Source organism: Megalobrama amblycephala, linkage group LG3, assembly GCF_018812025.1.
Source record: "Megalobrama amblycephala isolate DHTTF-2021 linkage group LG3, ASM1881202v1, whole genome shotgun sequence".
Classification (NCBI taxonomy): domain Eukaryota; kingdom Metazoa; phylum Chordata; class Actinopteri; order Cypriniformes; family Xenocyprididae; genus Megalobrama; species Megalobrama amblycephala.
The window spans coordinates 42,218,624-42,238,541 of record NC_063046.1 but is presented as its reverse complement, the minus strand read 5'-3'; the positions used below and the strand labels follow the sequence as shown (position 1 = coordinate 42,238,541).

Below are 19,918 nucleotides of genomic sequence, written 5' to 3'. Positions count from 1 at the left end.
CAAATGGAGGCATTTCAGGGAGTTCAGAAACAGTGACACTGATGTAAAGATTAACTCCCGCTGAAGAGTGAAGGGACTTTGTGCTTTGCAACTTTGCAGACCTTTTTCATGCTCAAACAGCAACATTAAACTAAAAAATGTTGAATATGGGAAAAAACATGAAGGTCTCCTTTAAATATTTTTAATATTTAATATTTTGATATTTATTATTTTATACTGTTATGAAGTAAAATCATTCGGTATGACATTCAAATGTGTCAAAATCAAAAGATCAAAATATGTTTTTATTTTAAAATTAAGTTAAATTATTTTTTGTTTGCATCAAGATGAAAGAAGAACTAGATCATCAGACAGTAGAGTATATGCAACAATACAGCATGACTTCAAGCACCTAATGAACCCGCATGACTGCAGACCACTAAAATATGTCAAACACTCACAAAACAGATGATGCAACAGTAGTACACTAGACTGTTGACACTGCATTGCATGTTTACTTCAGTGAGGCATCATTTATTTATTATTCGATTATATATATATATATATATATATATATATATATATATATATATATATATATATATATATATATATATATATAAAATTTTAAAATATTTACTTAAATATAAAATGCAATTATTCAAATGAAAATTATTCAATAAAAAACAATTTTATATATAAATATAGTAAATATAACAAATATAAAATATAGCAAATATTCAAATTTCATCAAATTTAATGTCAACACAACATATTCTATCAGTTGCTTTAAATTTTACACATGAATTGAGTGAACATGAATTTTAAACATCACACTTATATGTTGTTGGGTTTTTAAATATAAATTTGTTTAATATAATTGAATTGTTTTTAATATAAATGTATTATACACTGCCCTCAAAGTTTGGAAACACCCCTGGCAAAGTGTGGTTTTGGACGATATCAGCATAAATCCTTTTTTTTGGTGCAAATACATTAAAGTAACTTTACATTATCATTGAAGACCAGCAATAATAATTTTCATGATTGCAAAATAATGGCAATATATACATGTCAAAGTCAGACATGCCCCTTTGTCAGCTGTGATGCCTGGTTACTGGTTTAAACTTGGCCCAGGTTTGTAAAAGATTTTTGGGTCAGCACACCTTAAAGCAGTAACTTTTTTACCTTCATAAATAGTTTTCTAAGTCCTTACGATGGTTAACTGACTTGTAGTGGTGTGTTTGAGGCGTGCACTAACCCCCTCTGGCACGTCTACGCCAGAAAACAGCACTTGCAAGTTGAGCTGCGCCGACCCAACACAATCTCGCCTCATGTTCACGCGAGAGTGACAAAATGCTTTACGGTAATTCAATATAGAAATAACGACCTCACTTTATAAGACAATTTCGAAAATTACCCACCTCCATCGAGATTTCTTGTACTGTATTTGCAAAACTACTGCGCTGGTGAGCGTTGTAGTCGTTGTAGTCCAGAGCTGCGCTTGGAGTATTTACAACAGTGTGATTAACTGAAGGAACCTGTAGGGGGAGCTTCGCAAATCTTACTGAGTTCCGCTTTAATAGCTTCAACAATTGTTGCCAATTAAGTTTAGAATACAATGAACCATTTAGAACCCAGTTTAGGTCAGATAGCTGCTAATGGTGGATATTTTGATGAATAGAAAATTTTTCTATGTATAAACTGTTTATGTAATAAAATATGTTTTCGTAGTTTGTGTTGTCCCTTATCAGTGCAAAATTATCACAAATTAAAAAGGACTCATGCCAGTATTGTCCAAAACCCCACCTTTTCTAGGGCGTTTCCAAACTTTTGGAGGGCAGTGTATGTGTAATAAAGAATGTGTATTCAACATTTCTAATTAAGATTATTTTATCAATTTTTACCCAAAAAGAAATTCACCTGGGGTGCATGATCTCAAAATGTTTATTGGAATATACCTTTCAAAAAATAACACATTATATGAAATGTATTCAAACTGAAATATTATAGCTGGAGCTTTACCTGTATTCACCCTACTAATAGACAGTAATCATTGCTTCAGTTCACTTGGCTGTAAAGCTGCACATGCAACATAGCGCAACATAAAAACCAGTGATGCAGCATTTGGTCACACTTCACCACTACTGAATAATGTTGTTAGTTACGTTGCTACTTTTAGTCAGTCACTCCTCAACACTGACTTAGGTCTAACATTCATCAGCCTCTGGTCATTATGCAACGGAAGCGAAATATTGTGACATCAGTGCTTAACAGGAAAGTCACAAGTATTCGTTGTGAAATGTACATTGCAAGAAAAGCAAAAACAACACAGCAACTGACAGCAGAGCAGAAAATCTCAGTGAAAACAGCATTCATGAAGGATGAATCGCAGCCTCAGTTGATGTCACAAGTTCAAGAACAAAGACACAGTAACGGACGACTCGAAACTCAAGCTCGGTTACTCATCAGGATTTCAGGGCTTTTTTAAATGCTTAGACAGCAAACGCTGCTGCTAAACGCATGTTATACAAGCACGGAAAGCGAACAGGGCTTTTAGCACGATGTGCTCAAGTAGGAACACGAGCGCAGCCAACTAAATTAATATTAAAGACTGACATCAGCTGGGAATTAAAGACACGTTCGTTTCTGACAACGATCATCAAGATAAACTCCTTGCATATTTAGCCGCTAGCTCCACATTAAACATGCTAAATAAAGACATTACACATATGAAACATACAGCAGATGGATGTGCATTTCAGCACAACACACTCAAACGCGAACCACACTGAACATTCGAGCTGGTTTCTTTGATTAATAATAAATGAGCCCAACCGCTTCAGTGTGTGTAGAATGAACTCTTTGCATCTACAGGACGCCACACCTTTCACACAAGTTTATCTTCCATAAATCAAGTTATTACAGCAATAAAGATGAAGATAACAACTGCACGAGTTCATAAAGTTTAGATAGACAGCTACTGCAACCTTATGGTTATTAAAATCATATAAACACATAAACAGATGACCTTCTTTCAATCTCATCTTAGATTATAGTGTTTAACATTTCTAATGCACTTCTTATGACTTCTATTGTTCTGAAATGAAGATAAACAATAATTACACCTTAAACATTCTTAACACATATATTGGCATTTTTAGAATTAGAGGGGCATGAGAAATCAAATTTGCCTTGATCTTTTGATAAGTAAGAGGTCTTTGTATCATTAAAACTTCCTGCAAGTTTCATAGCTTAAAACATCCTCCTCATTATAAACAAAGCATTTATTTAATCAAGTCCCAAAAACGTCTCGTTTGGATACTGCGGGATCTGTGACGTCATGGTCGCAGTGATTTTTTTCAAGTAATTCATGCTCCTGGATTAAAATTTCTGTCCAAAAACGTAGTCCTAACCCTATCCCTAAACCTACCCATTACTTATCCCTAAAATCCGAGGGAAATAAGTAAATAAAAATGGTGTAGAAGTCCCTAACCCTACACACATTTGCATATAACTACCACCAGCACAAGACTTTGGCGAATAATTATACATCATCGCACCATAGGCCCCGCCCACTGGCATTCAGTTGCTTAAAGGCTGACATTTGCCTACAGTGAATGTGAGCGTCACGTCAAAAACAAACAGAACCCATTATAATCACTGACGCTGTCTACAGTGGATACAGTATACAGATGCGTCTTCAGTTTCTGACGTACTCCACACACTTGCGTCTGTCTGTCAACAACAGGACAAATGGAAGAGTGAAAGAAGTTTTACTTTGACGCATCCAGTTTAAACAGCTCATTTGCGTCTCTGTACAGACTTCAGAAGGATCCCAGTATCGGGAACAAGTGGGTGGTTTGTTTTTAATGGCGTCCCGAATTGTGTCAGAGGATTATATGTTTGTTCGGAGCATTTTGTTTTGTAAACGAGGCACAGTGTAATGGAGAGTTTGCAAGCTGCATCACAAACTGTAAGTAAATTATTTCATAATGCTTTGTCTGTAAATTAAGGTTTTATCTGGATGTTTTCATTTACATTTATTCAATTAGCAGACGCTTTTATCCAAAGCAACTTACTTGCTTAGAGTAGCATAAGCTAAAATAGGGAGGGATTGAAAGCATAGATTTTTTTTTTTAAAGATGAGATTAAGTGCTCTCGAAAGATATGAGTTTTCAGCTGTCTTTTGAATATTGCCAGGGATTCTGCATTCCTGCATTTCACTTTACTCTCATCACGTGACCAGTGAACTGAGATTCCTGCTGCAATGTGTGCAACTCTGCAGCTCGTGCTGGATGAGTAGAGCAGACGTTTACAATAGTTTACAATTGAAGCGACTGTTATTCAACTGAATTAAATGGTTTTATTTCTATAAAAAAGCAAAACGGCAGTGGAGGCGATGCAGTGGTGAGCACCATAATGTAATGTAAATGTAGCAGTGGCATATTCTATGCTAATTTCACCCTCACACTCCGTTGTGATGATATCGCGAGACAGCTTTTCACATTGACAAGAAATCTCGTCACATTTTAATATCGCAAGATCTCGACACAAGATCTCGTCACACCCCTAGTGCTGCTTCATATTTTTGTGGAAACTGACACATTTCTATGGACTCTGTGATAAATAGAAAGCATTTATTTGAAATAGAATTAGAAATATTTTTTAACATTATAAATGTTTTTACTGTCACTTTTGATCAATTTAATGTATCCTCGCTGAATAAAACTAAAGTATTAATTTCTTACAAAAAAATCTTGCTGACCTCAAACTTTTGAGCGCTAGTGTATGAATGTTCTGTTAGTGTGGGCTTCATCTCGTCTCCAGCAGTCTGTCACTGAAGCTCCTTAAGGCCGAGCGTCTGTGGCCACACACAGAGGTCAAAGCCCCGGCCTGTAAAACTAACAGCGGATGGTGGTTTGTCAAAACCCCTCTGCAGGCTGACAGTGTCCCTTCAGCTACAGACAACACATGCCATCAATCAAACGTAGTTGCCTTTGTGACATGAACGCCTAATCTCTGTGAGCGTGCATTTGCATGGCTTTGATTGGTTTGGAAACAATCTCAAGGGTGTGGAGACGAGATCTGATCGCTGTCTGGGTCAGTCATCAGATCTATGAATAACGCGCTTTAGAGGTCTGTGAGACAGTTTTGCTCGCTGTCATAAGACATTAAAGGAACAGCACAGCAGTTGACAGAACAAAACTCACCGGAGGTTTTGGAGGAAGAAATACGAAGCTTGTATTTTTGTTAATGCGCTCACAAACATTCTTCAATAATATTACAAAACGAGAGCTGCACAGCTGTCCAAAAACGGCCTGCAGAAGTTGGACTACTTTTGTAGATGGAGAAAATTCAGGTAATGTATTATTGATGCAATTTAAAATAAATAATATATAAATAAATAGAGTAATAAATAAATAAGTCATTAAAATAAATAATTCCACAATCAATGAATAAATCGGTATTAAATAGAGTACAACAATTAATAAGCAATAAAAAAAAATGAAAGTCAGTAATAAATAAAACTCAGATAAATAAATAAATCCTAAGGCATGCACCAAACGTATTCCAATAGATTTGACTGAATATTGTAGATCAAAGTAATTTCAGAACACAAAGTCATGCTAATGGTCATCAGCCTATAAATGAGGCCTAACAAAGCTTAACACCCTCCTGTAGTCAACAATTTTATCCCTTAAGTTAAAACTCATCTTTGCTTACCAAAATGACATTTAAACTTTTTTTCCTGTGAAAATCTCTTCATGTCTTAAAATAGCTTGAATGTCACTCTACACCCTTGTTTCATTTAATATACCTGGAACCATGAATATGCAAATGAGCCCCACCTCCACTTACACCAGCTCAAAGACCCACTCGGTCAACTTTACTATGGTAAATGCTGCACAATGGCAGTTGGAAATACTGGTTTAATTCAGCTATATATGTTTGAACCAGAAATTGATTCAGAAGAAGAAGAAGAAGTAGAGGAGTGAATTATACAGGCTCGTCTACAAGTCAATGTATCAGAATGGTGATGGGTTTTATGTAATGCTCTCTACAACGGACACATAACATAGTCAAGCCAAAGGCTAATCATATCAATTACGGTTATCAACAGCTAATAATGTGCTGCTAATATTACACAAACTATGTTACCGTTCTTCATCTCAGAGTCAGACAGCTTCCTATTAAAGGTGCCCTAGAACGTTTTTTCACAAAATGTAATATAAGTCTAAGGTGTCCCCTGAATGTGTCTGTGAAGTTTCAGCTTTTTAATTAATTTTTTTAACTGCCTATTTTAGGGCATCATTATAAATGCGCCGATTCAGGATGCTGCCCCTTTTAAATCTCGAGCTCCCTGCCCCCCGAGCTCTCGACTATAATACAGTGCATAAAGTTCACAAGGCTAATATAACCCTCAAAATGGATCTTTACAAAATGCTCGTCATGCATACTGCATGCATGCATCGGATCATGCAAGTATAGTATTTATTTGGATGTTTACATTTGATTCTGAATGAGTTTGATGGTGCTCTGTGGCTAAAGCTAACATTACACACTGCTGGAGAGATTTATAAAGAATTAAGTTGTGTTTGTGAATTATACAGACTGCAAGTGTTTAAAAATGAAAATAGCGACGGCTCTTGTCTCCGTGAATACAGTAATAAAAGATGGTAACTTTAACCACATTTAACAGTACATTAGCAACATGCTAACAAAACATTTAGAAAGACAATTTACAAATATCACTAAATATATCATGATATCATGGATCATGTCAGTTATTATTGCTCTGTCTGCCATTTTTCGCTATTGTCCTTGCTTGCTTACCTAGTCTGATGATTGGGGGCGTACATATTAATGATCCTGACTGTTACTTAACAGTCGGTATTATGTTGAGATTCGTCTGTTCTTCGAAGGAGGAAACAATGGTGTTTGAGACTCACTGTATGTCATTTCCATGTACTGAACACTTGTTATTCAACTATGTCGAAGTAAATTCAATTTTCCATTCTACAGCACCTTTAAAAATCAGCATCCTCAGAAACACTAACATTAACAACTTAGAACGTCAGTGGAGAAAGGCATATAGTTCATCATAATATTATAATATACGTCATATACATAATTCACCCGCTATATTGCTAAATATACCTGATTTTTCATATCAACAGAAAAATATACCAGGATAACCTGGCTTTTCTTGAGACTCCCCTGATCTGTCTGCAGCATACTTAATGACTCAAAGTTAATAACGCTTTTTTGAGACTGTCCTCGGTTTTAAGGAGAAAATACTCAGCAATGGTGTTGACTTGTCTATTTGCACATGGCTTGTCTTAAGCATATTAAAAACGTTTAAAAAAAAAATGATTTTTCACCACAGGGGGTCTTTAACATATTCTACTCACACACTAACACTCTTGTATGCACATCTGACCTTGTCGAAAAGTCAAAGAGGACACTTTATAAGTGTACACACACACACACACACCTCCCCAGCTCCTCTCATTACATGACCGATTTTCCATGACCTTCAGTGCAAACACTGATGCTGGAAGGTGATTGGCTCTTTGTTGCCACACATCTGTTCATGTTTTCATTCCCAGCGTCTCTCGAGTACCTGTCTTCCCTCAACACACGCTCACTGTCGCACTCTCTAGTCCTTTACAGACCTCAATCTTTCCCTTTCACAATTTCTCAGAGGGTTTAGCATTCTGTTGTTCTATGTTTCAGTGTGTTTGCTAACAATCTAACAGTAATAATGATTAGTTTGTACTAATGTCCTTGTCCTGAAATCAGCCTAATTATACAGGCGTCCTTAAAACTGACTAATCAACTAGACATTCAGACAACCTACTAACTAGTTGATTTACTAAATACATAGTTTTGCACACCCTGTGTGCGGCTCAAGAGCTGTTTAAGCACTGCCAGTGTGTGATTTCATATTTAAGTGACATTACGGCACATTAAAGCGCATCAGAGCAATAGATGTATCAGCGGCGTTTCTCTGGCGCGGACCGGTCCGATTCAGACACAATTAAATGCACTCAAAGCAAACAAACTGAGTCGGTGCTGGATAAAGCCCAATCCATTAATCAGCCCAACGCAGCTGTCTGGAAGCTTTGGGAAGTTCTGGCTAATCCAAACAGCTCTTTTCCCTCGGCGAGCCGCCGCTTTGACGGCCGCCCAAAATCAGAATCAGTCACTCTCATCCGTTTGATCCTCCGCCGTGCCATTCATCAAAAACACATCAACAGCTCTCCAAACGCAAGCCTACAGCGAAGCGTTTAACCCCCGACTGTACGCTCCCCCGGGTGGATGTGACACGTCTACGTCAGCACCGCCACCTCCCACTCACATCCTGAACTCTGGGAAATATCTGCCATCGGCTCTCGTTTCCATGGGCCATTTGGTGTTTACTCAAACGCTTCCTGTTGCAACTGTGCCGAAACCCTCTAAAAACACAAGGATGTTCGAGGATGAGGCTAATTTGGAGCATCAACATCAACGGCACCCTGGGAAAATTCAAACGTTATTGCTAACACCCGGCAAACACAACAGATGCGAAACACCCAATCCCCATGTGGTCCCTAGGAGCCTCTCATGAGTCCAAATTAGATGACAAATAACAAAGTACAGCGTCATTAGCGTGTGTTAACAACAGTGTTAGGGAGCAACTAACCAAAACTAGCAACTCAACTAGCATTTTCCAGCAATGTGAAAAAAAGTTCAGCTGTTTTCAGTGGCACTTTTCCAGTCGCAAACTACTGTTTAACAGCAACAGTGTAGGGTGACAAAACACTTCACAAGTTTAGGCATATTTTACTGCACATATGCAACTTTACTACAAAGTGAAATTTTGCCATAATCAATCATCATTATTTAATCAATCATTATTTAATCATATCATATATATATATATATATATATATATATATATATATATATATATATATATATATATATATATATATATATATATTTTTTTTTTTTTTTTTTTTTTTTTTTTTATAATATTATAAAATATATTTTGTAGGGCCCTATGATTTCCACGATGCAGAAAACAAAATTAACAAAAAATTAATTTAATAATAAATTATCTTTTAAGGAATAATCTCAGTTTTTCTTCCATGTTTTAATTGTAACAGTAAAGCTCTGTTGTGCAGCACATTGTTTGAGAAAAAAAGTTTAATTTCATGATTAAAAGATAAATTAAATTGTATGCATTCATTTGATTGCTGAAAAATGTAAATACGGAACAGAAAAAAGAAAAAGAAAAAAAAATTCATACAAATACTTTTTAATTAATACATTTTGTTGTTTTTAATAATTCAATTAATTAGACATGCTTTTTGATTATTAAAATGTAATTAAACCATTGAAACAGAATCCAGAAAAGTTAGAACAGCAAACAGAATTTGGTAAAAATAAAACAGAATTTGAGGGTAAAGAATAAAACGTACATCATACGGCCCTAAAAAAAAATGTAATTTTTTGTTAAACTTTTAATAAATTATTGGTAAATTGGGTAAGTTTCATTATTCAATTAATTAGACATGCTTTTGATTACTAAAATTTAATTTAACAATTAAAATGTTTTTTTTTTTTTTTTTTTTTTTTTTTAACTGAAAAAAAGAAGGAATTTGGAAATAAAAAAAAACAGATTTCATAGGGCCCTAATTTTGTTAAATGCTTCTGTGTATCATTTAACTATAGAAAATAATGGTGGTTTATTGTATATAAATAATATTTAAAATGAAACACTAATAATAATAATTTTACTATTATAAAATAAAATTGATTTTATAATTGTAAGTATAATTAGTTAAATTCTATATAAATATAAACTATATAAATGATGGTGCTTTAGTTAGTATGCACCAGATAAATAAGATTTAAATATATATTTTTATATATAAAATACATACAGTCCAAAAAATCTAAATAATATCAAATAGCATTCATATTGCTGCTTTCGAGAATCTTATAACTTGGAATGCAACCGTTTTAAAATAGTGACCTCAACATTTGTCATGATGTTGGGAAATGACTACAGGCAGGAAATGGAGCTGTCAAAAAACAGAAGAGGCCAAAGACGACAGCACCGACTGACTCTCCCTTCCTCTGCGATTCTATTTTATCCTCTTTTTGATAGCCTTTCACTTCCTGTTCTGTGTCCTTCTCCTCACACACACAGAGCACAAGCTGCAAACAGCAAGCGACGGCATGTTATCCATCAGTCACACGGTCAGATCGACGCACGTTCATCTGCTGAGGGAATCTCATTAATATGTCCATTCACACTTCACACAATAGAAATAAAATAAGGAAGTGTTCTACATAAAATATGTCTACTAATAAGTCTACTTTAGGACCATAAAAGTTGTCCGGAAACAGAATAGCTAGCAATAGATTTCCTTCCCTATTGTGAAGTATATCCAAGTGAAAGTGCTTAAACCCCCCCCACCAAAAAAAACAAAAACAAATGTAGGGTGGGGCTTGATTTTGTCCATGGGTAATTGATTGGATGATTGTGGTTTGCTATTAGTGGATATCATGTGAGGACAGGTTGCCCTGCCCTCGTACCAGTAAATGCGTCATCAGAGAAGAAAATGGGTGAGCAGCAAGAGGCAGGGGAAGTTACTTTGATTTAAGATTACAAGGCATGTGATTTTAACACTTAATAAGAATTGCCCATTTTGATTTCATGGGGACTTTAAATGTCATATAAAAAAAGCAAACCGTCTCTGCAAGACTAAATCTCTGCATTCACCACAACAATCACCGACCAATCAGCTTGCTCGGACAGACTGCAGACAGCCAATCGTCTGGCATACCTGACGTTGTAGACAGCTATTCAGTGTGTGTCAGTGAGCGAAGCTTCGCCCTGAGACACAAATCATCTCTAGTTGTCTTTCAAACAAAGAAGAAATCATCTAGAACAAAAAATTGAAGCCCCATAAATCAAATGTGAGCTAACGACATTATTATGTGCGCGTTATATATGCATGCAGATATAATATACATAAATGCATAGCTGAATGAATCATTTCAAAGCTTTCTCCTCATCAGCCTTACAGATGAGAAAGTGTGTGTGTTTAAGAACCAGAGTGAGAGTGTGTGATTAGTATGCAGGTCACATACTTGCACAGACACAGAGAAACTGCAGGACCATAACACACCGCCAATGCTAAACACACACACACACACGCTGAGATTTCCATTGACTTCTTTCATTGTTGTACTGAGCCAATGACAGCTTCTATCCTCTAATCCTACACCTAAATCCAACAGTCAGAGAAACCTTTATCATATCATATCAGCTTATAAGTCATCTAAGACTTTTGGCTGGTCTACACAACACAGGCAAACCCGACACACACACACACACACACACACACACACACACACACACACACACACACACACACACACACACACACACACACACACACACACACACGCACAGAGCTGATTAGAAATGAAAGCAGATGTGATTAGCTGCTCCAGACAGTGTCTGTTGTGTCCTAAAGAGTAAAAACAAAGGTAACGTTTAGGCAAAAACAATTCAATGTACCTCAATCTGACATCACACATTCAATAATTGCAGAATTTAAAGGGGACATATTATGCCCCTTTCACAAGATGTAATATAAGTCTCTGGTGTCCCCAGAATGTGTCTGAAGTTTCAGCTCAAAATACCCCACAGATCATTTATTATAGCTTGTCAAATATGCCCCTATTTGGGTGTGAGAATTGGGTGACTTTTAGAATTCATCTGGACGTTCTGAACGGTTAGTGGATAAATTTATGTAGTTGCTATGGAGTTGATTCAACTCATCGACTAGCATGTGCCGTCATGTTAATTTTTGTGCAAATGCAGCGTTGAATTGTGAAGCAGTCCGGCATAAAATGAAGGCATGGTAACAAAACTTACTACAACAACTCTTCCGCTTCTCTAAAGCAGCCCAACATGGCCTCACCTCCTTTGTTGCATGTTCTCGGGGGCGGGGTTTATGCAAATTTTAGGGTTAGTGATGTCACCAACCTGGGAAGAAGCTTGTTGTAGTCCCTACCAGCCATTTGATGTAGTCCTTAAACAGCGAATTCTTTAAAAGAAAATATCTCCCTTTGCATTGAACTTTGAGTGTTGTAACTTTGCAGAGGTTGTTTATGCTCAAACAGCAACATTACAAACAAAAAAAAGGAAATCATAATCAACCACCCCTTTAATTAATCAACTGATTAAAACCTCCCAGTGTGTAGCAGAGACATTCTCAGATTATAGAGGTGCTCTGACTGCAAGCTGAGCATGATTTTTTAATGATTCATATAAAGAAAGGTATTTTAAAAGAATAATCTTAAACAGAGTTCACCCAAAAATTAAAATTCTGTCATCATTTACTCACCCTTATATCGTCACAAACAGTATGACTTTCTTCTGTGGACCACAAAAGAATAAAATTCAGAAAAATGTTGTTTTGTTTTTTTTGTCTTGACAATGAAAGTCAAAGGGGTCCAATGTTGTTTGGACCCGAATGTACTTTAAAATATCGTCTTTTGTGTTTCATAAAAGAAAGTCACAGTTTGGAAGGTCATAAAGCAGAGTAAACGATGACAGGATTTTAATTTTTGTGTGATTTAGGATCAATACTAATAGCTGGTCTCAAAGTGAAGAGAAAATTTGGTTATTGAGCCAAACATATTGTGTTTGTGTGCAAGAGATCCAATTTCTTTTTTAATACAGACTGAATTGATCCACCTCCTCCTCATTACCACTTTAGCTCTGAGCTGATGTTCACACACACACACACACACACACACACACACACACACACACACACACACACACACACACAAATTCATTAAACCATGGTAAACGATTGATCAGCATCACTGAATCCATCACTCAGGAACGAGGAGACACATGATGTCAAACGAGATTTCATGAACATGATTTTCACATCAGAAACGATCAGACAGGCAATTAAGCTGCTCAAACTGCACCTGAAATCCACACCTGTGCTTTGAGTTACCCATGAGTCATTTCTCAGGTAGATTTAAGGTAGATAGAAAGTCTTTCCACATTCTTAACACACATTCCTGCTCTCATTGAGCATGATTCATCAGGGCATGTTATTCTGAAGAACAAATCTTAGTCTATGAGACGTTAGTTAGATGAAAATCATGTTTTTAAGAGATTTAAATTTGTATTTTAGGACATATATAAATTCCAAAACAAAAATAATAGTTAAATATACACAAATATAGAAAACAGTCAGTGAAATATATGAAATGAGAATTGTTAACATGTGGGAATGTCATGGTGAGGAGATTTTCACAACGGTAAATAAACGCCTAAAAGCCTATAAAAAAATCAGAAATAAAAATCCTGATTTTAGAAAGTCCAGCACTGATATTATAAAGGCCTTCAATCACAAATGAATCGTGTCTTTAAAATAAAGTCAACAGTAATATTTCAACATCAGATGATTTCATCAAGCAGTGAACAGGATGTGATGTCACGGAAGATTAAGTATCTAATGAATCTGTCATTCATTTTACCACTTCCTCTTCCTGTCATCCCGTGCCATCTTTCTGTGTCATATCATGTGCTGACGAGATCTGAGAATTTCATCTGCACCAACATGTTAACATCCAGTTCACACTGAACAACAGTCAAATGCCCTCCTGTTGTGTCCGACTGAAGAAAGAGTCACATGGGTTTATATCGACATGAGGGCGAGTTAATGATGCTGACAGAATTTACATGACGGCTGAAGTCTCGACCCCTATCAACATCCTGCGATGCTCAGGGCAGGTCTGAGATCAGTGGTTAGTGGTTCAATCATGTCTAAATGACTTCGATTGAAGTGTCTGCAAAGGGTTCGGGTGAAGGTGACACCCAGAGCTCGGCTGATTGGACAAGAATCACTCTAGTCTGTGTGTGTGTGTGTGTGTGTGTGTGTGTGTGTGTGTGTGTGTGTGTGTGTGTGTGTGTGTGTGTGTGTGCGCATGCATGTGTGCATGTGTGTGTGTGTGTGAGCCCCATGGGAGCAATCAAATGATTCTTCAATTTAGTCGTCATGCTGTGAAGACAATAGGCCTTCAGCCGACCCCTGTGGAGAACAGTGTGTATGAGAGAGATTGACTCTGTTTGTTTACATTTAATTTATGTGTGTGTATGTGTGTGTGTGTGTGTGTGTGTGTGTGTGTGTGTGTGTGTGTGTGTGTGTGTGTGTGTGTTTGTGTATGTGTGTGTTTTTGCAAAAAGTAGTGGTTAAGGCAAGCAAATCTGGCCACAAAATTAATCTCTCTTCATTTGAGGTACACTATTACTTTTCAAAGCCATCAGAATTACAATTTTTTGTAAATAAAAATTACACTGAAGGAAAGACTCGAGGGTGCAGGACTCTTTTCACTTGGGGCAGGAAGCAACCACCCAAAACGCCCTACCAACACCCAAAACACTCCAGCAACCCCCAAAACCCCCAAGCAACCACCCAAAACACTCTAGCAACTCCCTAGCAACCCCCAAAAAACACCCAAGCATCCCCCAAAACACTTGAGCAACCACCCAAAACACCCTATCAACCCCCTAGCAACCCCCAAAACACTCAAGCAACCAACCAAAACACCCTAGTAACCCCCAAATCACTCTAGCAACCCTCTAGCAACCCCCAAACACTCTAGCAACCACCCAAAACACTTGAGCAACCACCCAAGCAACCCCCAAAACACTCTAGCAACCTCCTAGCAACACCCAAAACACTCAAGCAACCATTCAAAACACTCTAGCAACCCCCTAGCAACCCCCTAAACATTCGAGCAACCACCCAAAACACCCTAGCAACCCCCAAAACACACAAGCAACCACCCAAAACACCCTAGCAATCCCTAAAACACTTCAGCAACCTCCAAAAACACTCTAGCAACCCCTAAAACACTCGAACAACCACTCAAAACACTCCAGCCACCACCTAGCAAAGCTGAGGAGCTCTTGTTTGACTACTAAAGGAAAGATGGAGGATTGTTTGGTGCTGCAGAGATTACACTTCACCTTCAATAAACAAACTAACCAAAAAAAAAAAAAAACATCAAAGATCTCATTTTCTGATCCACCTGATGTCCTGCATCCCTTCTCATTGTATTTTCCAAACACGATCTCTCATTCTCTGTCTCATGGTGAGTCTGTCCAACCTAATAAAGCCGCTGGCCGCAATCTAGTCTGCAATGCCGTCCCCCACCCCCCCACCCCTCTCTCTCTCTCATCCTGTCTCTCTCCTGACACTTTTCTGAAGGGCTGCAACTCGTACTCAACTCCACCTACTCCTTCTTTGTAGAGAAAAGTGCTGAGCTTCATCTGAGCAAAAACATTTTCCTGTCTGTGTGTGACACTCCCCCGTGTCTCTGCCCTCGCACTTTCACAACCACATACTTTTACTCAGCCACAGAAAAACATGCACACGCACGCACAAACACAAGCACCTACAGTACATACCACAACACACCAGCACAGTCTTCCTGCTGTAACACTAGCATTCACAAGTTTAGGGTCAGTAATGTCCCGTGAGTTGCCATTATTTTGCTAGCCCTGACAAGGAAAATGTTAACTGCTAGCTCCTTTGTGTTCTTTAAGCCATCTTGGATATTTTCATAAGGATAATGTATATTTATAATGCAATGCCAATCAACATAGCCTTTATTTCTGTATAGAATAGTATAAAATAATATAATTTCTGCCTGATTCTGTGACAAGAAGCCACATCAGTTCACAGAAGGAAGTTATTTCAAACTGGTTGGCATTAAGTGTAATTGTTACTTTTGTATGTAGTGGTGTGATTGGTGTGATCACATCATTGATTGGTGTGAAAACAAAGTAAAGATGAATTTGAATGATAAAATTTTTTCATTTTTTCAAGATTTCTATAGATATTAGGGATGTAACAGTATATGTATTAGTCCCGAACAGTCATGGTACGGACATAACGGTTCAGTGCATACAGTCAAATGATGAATACAGTCAGTCACAGGCGATCCACACTCCAATCCAGAAGGGGCGCACGCGGTTATACAACACTGTTTCGTACCAGTAAAAAGCACAGAAGAAGAGACGATCGATCAATGTGTTTACATGTAATCTCTCAATCAGTGTTTCAACTGTGGAAAGACATTAAGAGAATAAAATCTCATGTAGCATTACATTTACATAACCTGCTTTATGTGCAATTTACATGTTTTTTTTTTTTTATTTGAGTGTTGATTATTATATCTAAAAATAAATAGCAACTAATTTAATAGTTTGAGCTCTGTTGTTAATTGTAACTTTTAATATTAAGTGCAACAGTAATGTGCAAGAAAGGGCTCTCTGTATAAAGTTTACAGCATTAGCCAAGATAGATTTTTAATTATAATCTAATTTATTTAAACAGAGACAAATTTGTAAAAAAAACAACAACAACAAAAAAAAAAACACATTGTTTAATATAAAAAGCAAAAAAGCAACTTCATGTTTAGTTTTCTCCCCCCTGCAGTACCGAATCTGTACCGAACCGCACCGATCTGTGACTTCATGTTTGCGTACTGTTACACACCTAATAGATATCACTATCGTAAATTATTTTGCCATGGTAATCGTGTAAAGAATAATCTGATATCGTGACAGCCCTATACTAAACCTAAATAACTAAAAACTAATTTTAAAAAAAGTATATGACCCACTTTGTTTTTTGAGTTTTTGAAATAGTGGTTACCTGTTATATTTTTCTTGAAAAATGCATAATAACAACATACAGACAAACAAAAGAAGGATAATTAATGTGGAATTACTTTTCAGTTCACATCCTAAATGAAGACAAATGCTGTTGAAATGATTTTTTTCCAGATCTCTGAACTGTAAACATGGAAATTACAATAACTAAGAGAAGCCTGGTGCATTTTTATAAACAGAAGTCTGAATATTGCCTTAGCAATGCCTTGTCTGTGAATTTTAGGGTTGCAAAATTCCGGGAATTTTCAAAGCTGGAAACTTTCCATGGGAATTAACGGGAATTAATGGGAATAAACAGAGAATTTGCAAAATTACAGGTTAGCCTATAACAGGGTACTTAAATGTAGTTGAAAAGAACATCTTGCTGCATAGTTTTGGTTAAACAACCATATTTAATGCAATTTTAGTTCAATTTTTACCCTGCACATTCCTCAATCACAGTCACATGACTTATTTCAGGGCTATTGAGGCCACGCCCCCTGCATGCTCTGTGCATTCCCCCAGTCCATAACATGCACATTTGATCAGAAATACAGAAAAAAACAGTAATATTGTGAAACATCAATACAATTTAAAATAATGGTTTTCTATTTTGATATACATAAAAATATAATTTATTCCTGTGATAAAGCTGATTTCAGCATCATTACTCCAGTCTTCAGTGTCACATGATCCTTCAGTTATCAATGTTTGAAACAGTTGTGCTGCTTAATATTTTTTATAACCTGTGATACTTTTTCAGGATTCTATAAAAATTTAAAGAACAGAATTTTTTAATAGAAATCTTTTGTTACAATATACACTACCATTCAAAATTTGGGGGGTCAGTTGATTCAAGGATGTGTCAGATTGATAAACAAAAAGTGATATTAAAGTGATATTGTTAGAAAAGATTCTTCTTAACTTTTTGTTAATCAGTGAATCCTGAAAATAGTATTACAGGTTCCAAAAAATATTCAGCAGCACAACTGTTTCCAACAATGTTAAAAACTGAGTATCAGATCAGAATATTAGAATGATTTCTGAAGAATCATGTGACACTGAAATAAATAACATAACAATTGCTGCAATAAAAATATATTTATTTTACATATTTACTAAATTAGAATTAATTGAATGCGAAAAATAAATAACTGTTATTTCATGTTATGACCAAACAAAATTAAAAAATGTTTTATTTGTTTTTATATGATACTTTTTATATAAATATTATAAATTTAAATAAATTTCCCAAAATTTCCAATAAATTCCCATAAATTCCCGTAAATTCCCATAAATTCCTGTAAAGTTTCCAAATTGGAATATTTCCAAAATTCCCCAGCTTAAGTTTCCGTGGAAAGTTTCCGGAAATTTACCGGAAATTTACCGGAAACTTTCCGCCCCTTTGCAACCCTAGTGAATTTAAACAGACACAGTTCAGTAAATAGATTGAAGGTTAATCTGAAGAGGGTAACACTTTACAATAAGGTTCATTAGTTAACATTAGTTAACTACATTAGTTAACATTAACAAATGAACTGCACTTCTACAGCATTTATTAATCTTTGTTAATGTTAATTATAACATTTACTTATACAATATTAAAATATTGTTAACAGTTAACTGTGAACTAACATGAACAAACAATGAACAACTGTATTTTCATTAAAGGTGCCCAAGAACGTTCTTTCACAAGATGTAATATAAGTCTAAGGTGTCTCCTGAATGTGTCTGTGAAGTTTCAGCTCAAAATACCCCATAGATTTTTTTAAATTAATTTTTTTAACTGCCTATTTTGGGGCATCATTAACAATGCACTGATTTACACTCGGCGCCGCCCCCTTAAATCGCAAGCTCCCTGCCACACCAGCTGTCGACTATATTACAGTGCATTTACAAAGTTCACACAGCTAATATAACCCTCAAATGGATCTTTACAAGATGTTCGTCATGCATGCTGCATGCATGCTTCGAATTATGTGAGTAAAGTATTTATTTTGATGTTTACGTTTGATACTGTATTGAGGCTATGCTCTGTGGCTAACGGCTAATGCTACACTGTTGGAGAGATTTATAAAGAATGAAGTTGTGTTTATGCATTATACAGACTGCAAGTGTTTAAAAAATGAAAATAGCGACGGCTCTTGTCTCCGTGAATACAGTAAGAAACGATGGTAACTTTAACCTCATTTAACAGTACATTAGCAACATGCTAACGAAACTTTTAGAAAGACAATTTAAAATATCAGTAAAAATATCATGCTATCATGGATTATGTCAGTTATTATTGCTCCATCTGCCATTTTTCGCTGTTGTTCTTGCTTACCTAGTCTGATGATTCGGCTGTGTGCAGCTCCAGACGTTAACTGGCTGCCCTTGTGTAATGCCTTTCATAATGTTGGGAACATCATGGGCTGGCATTATGCAAATATTGGGGCGTACACCCCGACTGTTACGTAACAGTCGGTGTTATGTTGAGATTCGCCTGTTCTTCGGAGGTCGTTTAAACAAATGAGATTTATATAAGAAGGAGGAAACGATGGGGTTTGAGACTCACTGTATGTCTTTTCCATGTACTGAACTCTTGTTATTTAACTATGCCAAGGTAAATTCAATTTTTGAATCAAGGGCACCTTTAACTTACATTAACAAAGATTAGTAAATTCAGTAACAAATGTATTGCTCATGGTTAGTTCATGTTAGTTAATACATTAACTAATGAACCTTATTGTAAAGTGTTACCCTGAAGAGAGATTTGAAGTTTAAAGGGATTAAGGCCTTGTTAGCTTCATTGCTAAGTTGTTTTGGGTGTTTCTAGGATTTTCTGGGTGATTGATGGGCTATTGCTAGTGTACAAACAAGTGATGAACTGAAATTTCAGAAAAACGAAAAAGTTTTGGATGGCTGAAATTATTGACAGAAACAGTGACATTTAATTAGCGTTTCTTCGATGGCATGTTTTGACAGTGTCAGTATCTATTTCATTCATGTTGAATCATTGATATAAAAACCACCTATGTGAAATTTAAATGCTTATATACAACTCAAGTGTTGATTACTAAAGACATTTAATTATTTTTGGTAAAAAATTCATTTCGGTACATCACTAGTATGAATGTACAAACAGAAAAAAATAATACTAATAGCCAACAAAATACATTTTATAATCACCAATTATATAGG

General features: G+C 36.2%; 1 protein-coding gene across 2 annotated transcripts in view; it reads right to left on the bottom strand.

Annotated features, from left to right (window-relative positions):
- LOC125265361 (phosphofurin acidic cluster sorting protein 1-like) overlaps window positions 1–19,918 on the bottom strand; it is a 57,553-nt gene that overhangs the window by 18,808 nt on the left and 18,827 nt on the right. The window lies entirely within an intron of this gene.